Raw genomic sequence first — 6,202 nt, 5'->3', positions numbered from 1 at the left:
AAGGAGAAAAATAAAGCCCATCTAACAATCAACCTAATGGGCCTTTTAACAATGTTACACGTTAAGTAGACTATTCTGGGGAGTATACACGGAATTAACATAATACTTTAACACTCCCCCTCAAGTTGGTGCAAAGATATCTATCATGCCCAACTTGCTTAAAAAGTCTTCAAACTTTGACTTGTAAAGCCCTTTGGTGAGAACATCTGCTAGCTGCTCTGATGTTGGAACGAATGGCATGCAAATTTCCCCCCTTTCTAGCTTCTCTTTGATAAAGTGACGATCTATCTCAACGTGCTTTGTCCGGTCATGTTGAACCGGATTGTTGGCGATGCTGATGGCAGACTTGTTATCACAAAACAGCTTCATGGGAGCTGTGAACTTAACCCGGAGCTCATTTAAGATGCCTCGGATCCAAATGATCTCACAAATACCTTGCGCCATAGCTCGAAACTCTGCCTCTGCACTACTTCGAGACACAACATCTTGCTTCTTACTTCTCCACGTCACAAGATTACCCCGTCACAAGGTACAATAGGCTGAGGTTGATCGCCGGTCATCTGAACACCCGGCATAGTCAGCATCTGTGAACACTTCAATCTGCCTCCCATCATCCTTCTTGAATAAAACTCCTTTTCCCGGACTTCCTTTGAGGTAGTGTAGAATGCGATACACAGCCTCTAAATGATTCTTGGATGGATTGTGCATGTGTTGACTTACAAGGCTCACTGCAAATGCAATGTCTGGCCGTGTGTGAGCCAAGTAAATCAATTTCCCAACCAGCCTTTGATACCTTGTCTTGTCTGCCGGATCCTCATCATCATTTGTCGTTGTGAGCTTATGATTTGGATCAATTGGAGTAGAGGTAGGTCTGCAGCCGAGTAGACCTGTTTCCTTGAGTAGATCGAGCACGTACTTTCGTTGTGAGATTGCAATCCCCTTTGAGGACCTGGCCACTTCCATACCTAGAAAGTATTTGAGACTTCCTAGGTCTTTCACTTCAAATTGCTGAGCTAGGAATCTTGTCAACTTGCTGAGTTCAGCCTCATCATCACCTGTCATCACAATGTCATCCACATAAACAATCAATATGGCGAGTTTACCATTTAGAGAATGTTTGTAAAACATGGTATGATCACTGTGGGCTTGCGTGTATTGCTGATCCTTCATCGCCTTAGTAAATCTACCAAACCAAGCTCGTGGAGATTCCTTGAGTCCATACAGTGCCTTCTTAAGAAAGCACACTTTCCCATTGGCCGTGTGATCAAATCCCGGAGGTGGCTGCATAAAGACTTCTTCCTCTAGTTCTCCGTTGAGGAAGGCATTCTTGACGTCAAATTGTCGTAGTGGCCAGTCAAGATTCACGGCAAGAGAGAGTAGGACTCTGACGGTGTTTAGCTTGGCAACCAGAGCAAAGGTCTCCTCGTAATCCAGCCCATAGGTTTGAGTGAACCCACGAGCAACCAACCTTGCTTTGTACCTGTCAATTTCTCCCTCGGCATTATACTTGATAGTAAATATCCATTTGCAATCAACTGTTCTTTTTCCTGCAGGCAACACAGTCAGTTCCCAAGTCTCATTCTTTTTTAAAGCTCTCATTTCCTCTAAAACAGCCTCTTTCCACTTAGGAATACTTAGAGCTTCATAAATAGAACTAGGTATCTCATCAATCAACAAATTTGTGGTAAAGGCTCTAAAGGCAGGAGACACATTTTTATATGAGACATAATTAGACAAGGGGTACATGGGAAACTTCTCGGCTTGTCTAGTGGTGCAATTTCTGGTTCCTTTTCTAAGGGCAATTGGCTCAGCTAGAATTTCAAGTGTACCTATACTCTCGGCTGACTCATCAAGAATGGGTGAATTTGAGATGAAAGGAGAAGAATTACCTTGATCCGTGTTTGGTTCTGATGATGACAGTGCTGGAGTTTCAACTTCACTTTCTGATTGCACTCTTGAGTTAACACGGAAATCAGATATTGGTTCCTCATTTGAATCAGTTCCATTTTCATTATATGATGACATTTCAGTTTGATCATTTGGAGCATTTGTGCCATTTTGTACACGGCTAGAAATATTAGGCAGATCCAAAATAGGCAGAGAGTGATTTAAATCCCAAAAACACTCTTCAATATTATTCTCCCCCTGAAGAGGGATCTTGTCAAAAAAAGGTTGGTTTTCAAAAAATGTGACATCCATACTTACAAAGAATTTACCCGAGCTAGGGTCATAACATTTAAAACCTTTTTGAGTTGGTGAAAAACCAAGAAAAATGCATTTAATTGCTCTAGGATCCAATTTTCCTCTAGCATGATCATGAACGTGTACAAAGGCAGTACACCCAAAGATTTTAGGATTTAGATGTGTGAAACATTTGTTCTCCGGAAAAAAAAAATTAAGTGTAGAAATGGGAGTTTTATAGCTAAGGATTTTGCTTGGCATTCTATTAATTAGATATGTAGCAGTTAACAAAGCTTCTCCCCAAAAACGTTTTGGAACATTCATAGAAAACATTATAGCCCGAGTAACTTCAAGTAGATGTCTATTTTTCCTTTCGGCAACTCCATTTTGTTGAGGTGTATAAACACAAGAACTCTGATGGATTATGCCTTTTTCATTTAAAAACTCACCAAGGATTTTGTTAAAATATTCTCTACCATTATCAGTTCTCAAAATCTGAATACGGCTATCAAATTGAGTTTCAACCATTTTGTAAAAAAATTTGAAAGTGTTTTCAGCCTCAGATTTATCCTTTAAAAGGTATATCCACGTGTTTCTAGTGTGATCATCAATAAAGGTAATGAACCAGCGAGTGTTGGTTAAAGATTTTACACGAGATGGCCCCCAAATATCACTATGAATTAAAGCAAAAGGTTTAGAAGGTGTATATTTCAAAGTAGGAAAATGAGACCTTTTATGTTTTGCCAATTGACAGATTTAACATTGCAAAAAATCAATATTCTTATTATGAAACATAGAGGGAAACAAATGCTTTAAATAACCAAAACTTGGATGTCCCAAACGAAAATTCCACAACATAATGTCATCAGATACGGAAAATAAACTAGAACAAAGAGGTTTCTGAATTTGTTTACTCAAGGTGGTCTCGGATGTGAAGTAGTAGAGCCCTCCATTTTCTTCAGCACTGCCAATCATCTTCCCCGAACTTAGATCCTGAAAATCACAACCAGAAGGAATAAAAGTGAGTTTGGATTGTGAATCAGTTGTCAATTTATGAACGGATAAGAGGTTATAGGCAAGTTTAGGAACATGGAGAACATTAGAAAGAGTAATGGATGGTGATAAAATAATTGAACCTTTCCCAGCGATGGCTGAAAGAGATCCATCTGCAATTTTCACTTTTTCATGACCAGAACAAGGATAATATGTATGGAAAAGATTTGATGAGTCAGTCGTGTGGTTTGTAGCACCAGAATCTAAAATCCAAGGATTGGAGTTTTCTAAGGTTGTTTTAAGGGCTGCTACATGAATACCTTTTTTAGCTAAGGTTGATTTAGATTGATGAGAGGACCACATCTTAAGCATTTGCTCTAAATCTCCTTTAGTGAAAAAAGACTGATCTTGAGTTGATGAAGAGGCTATAGGGCTGCTTGGCTGAGACTTGGGTGCCGTGGACTGAGAGGCTTGAAAGGCACCCTTGTTGTTGTTGTTGAAGGGCTGTGGAAGATCATCAGGTTTGCCGTGAAGCTTCCAGCACTTTGCTTTGATGTGCCCTATCTTTTTGCAGTACTCACAAGTTGGAGCATTGTTGTTGTAGCGGCCAGAGGAATTTCTTGGGTTCCGGTTGTTGTTTTTGTTATTGTTGTTGTTGTAATTAGGCTTGGAAGACACCATTGCACTCGTTTCTGAATGTGTTGGTGCAGCCTCATTCTTTCCGGATCCCAGCATGACTTGGCGACGAGTTTCCTCTCTCCGGACTTCCGAAAAAACCTCCCGGGTGCTTGGGAGAGGGTCTCGGCCAAGAATCCTTCCTCTGACTTCATCAAGATCTGCATTCAAGCCAACCAAAAATTTAAAAACTCTTCCTTTCTCCACGAGCTTCTGGTACAAGGCGCTGTCCTTTGGGCAGCTCCACTCGTGGTTGCAATAAAGGTCTTCCTCTTGCCAAAGCATCTTCAGGTCGGTGTAGTACTTTGTCACTGACTTCTCGCCTTGTCTAGCCTTGCTCAATTGAGTTTCTATCTCAAAGAGTGTGCCAGCGTTGCCAAGATCAAAGTACGTCTCTCTAACCGCCGTCCAGATGTCACTTGCTGTAGGAAGAAAAAGATACGTCCTCCCTAGACCTGCATCCATAGAATTAATGAGCCATGACATAATCATGGAATTTTCAGCCTCCCAAACGCCATATTTGGCTGCATCTTCCTTCACGTCTGGTTTGGTTGTGATTCCAGACAAATAGCCAAATTTGCCTCTCCCTTGAACGAAGAGTTTGACTGATTGAGACCACTCCATGAAATTACTCCCATTCCATTTATGGGAAGTGATGGAATGAGAAGAATTGTCAGCTGAGATAATAGGATTAATCCCAGGTTGAGAAGAAGAAGAATTTCCAGTAAAACTGGTATTATTGGACTCGGCCATGGTGTATGATCACGAGTACCTATATGTGTTTTAGGGTTTTGTGTAGCTCTGATACCATAAAAGTAAAACAGAGATAAAGAGATGTGCGGAATTGATATTTTCTCATTAGCATCAGACGTGTATTTATACACATTACAAGGAAAGGGAAATAAACAAATAAGGAAACCTAATCCTACTATACAAGGAAACAAATAATCAGCTGTTGACAACTAAGGACAGCTAAGAAAAACGTGTACAGCTAAGGGAATTAATCCCACACACTAATCAGCTCTAACTAACAAGGAGAAAAATAAAGCCCATCTAACAATCAACCTAATGGGCCTTTTAACAATGTTACACGTTAATTAGACTATTCTGGAGAGTATACACGGAATTAACATAATACTTTAACATCCTCCGATCTAACAAAATCAACATATTTCTGGCCCTTAAGACTTGGTCATATCAGTCTAGACAGGATTAAGAGACTTGTGAGAGACGGTCCACTCCAAGCCTCTGCAATAGGTTCACTACCTACTTGTGAATCCTGCATAGAAGGAACAATGACTAAGCGATCGTTCTCCGATAAGGCTCGAAGAGCCACTGAGTTGCTGGAACTAGTACGTTCTTATGTATGTGGTCCGCTCAACCAACAAGCACGTGGAGGATACGACTACTTCGTTACCTTCACCGATGATTACTCGCGATATGGTTTTGTCTATTTGCTCAAACACAAATCCGAGACCTTTAATGTATTTAAGATCTTTAGGGCTTTAGTTGAAAAGCAAACTAGCAAAGTGATCAAAACCATTCGATCTGATCGAGGTGGTGAGTATATGTCTGGAGAATTCGATGACTTTCTTAAAGAAGAAGGTATCGCTTTTCAGCTTACTGCACCTGGCACACCCCAACAAAACGGAGTGTTCGAGAGAAGAAATCAAACTCTTATGGAGATGGTTAGATCAATGCTGAGTTAATCATCCCTCCCTCTTTCCTTTTGGGGATATGCCCTCGAAACAGCTGCTTACATTCCGAACCAAGTTCCGTCCTAAAACGTTCTTGGTACTCCTTATGAACGATGGACTGGCCGTAAAGTAAATCTGGGTCACATCCGAATTTGGGGTTGCCCTGCACACGTGCTAAGGCAAAAGATTAGCAAGTTGGCTAGTAGGTCAGAATTGTGTCTGTTCGTTGGATATCCAAAGGAAACTAAAGGTTTTACTTTCTATAGTCTGGAGGACGATAAGACTTTCGTTAGCACGAATGCTCGTTTCCTTGAGGAGGACTTTATGAAGGATGCAAAACCTAGAAGCAAAATTGTGCTTGAAGAAAAGTTGGGTGAGGAAGCTTCTACGTCATCTGTAAGAACTGTTCTAACCCCAACTGAAACACAACCTAACTCATCAGAATCTCGTCAAGTAGTACTTCGACGTAGTGGGAGGGCTACTCAAAAGCCTGACAGGTACATGTCCTATGGAGACTCTCTCGTAGCCGTCTCTGACATGGATGACCCTGTTTCCTATAGCCAAGCAATGCCTTGTTCTGAATCAAACCTTTGGCTTGACGCCACGAAAGTTGAAATGCACTCGATGTATGTCAACAAAGTCTGGAAACTTGTAGA

This window comes from Urtica dioica, chromosome 3 (assembly GCF_054948205.1).
Source record: "Urtica dioica subsp. dioica isolate 48M chromosome 3, U.dioica_male_clone48M_v1_H2, whole genome shotgun sequence".
NCBI lineage: Eukaryota > Viridiplantae > Streptophyta > Magnoliopsida > Rosales > Urticaceae > Urtica > Urtica dioica.
This window is presented reverse-complemented; position numbering follows the sequence as displayed.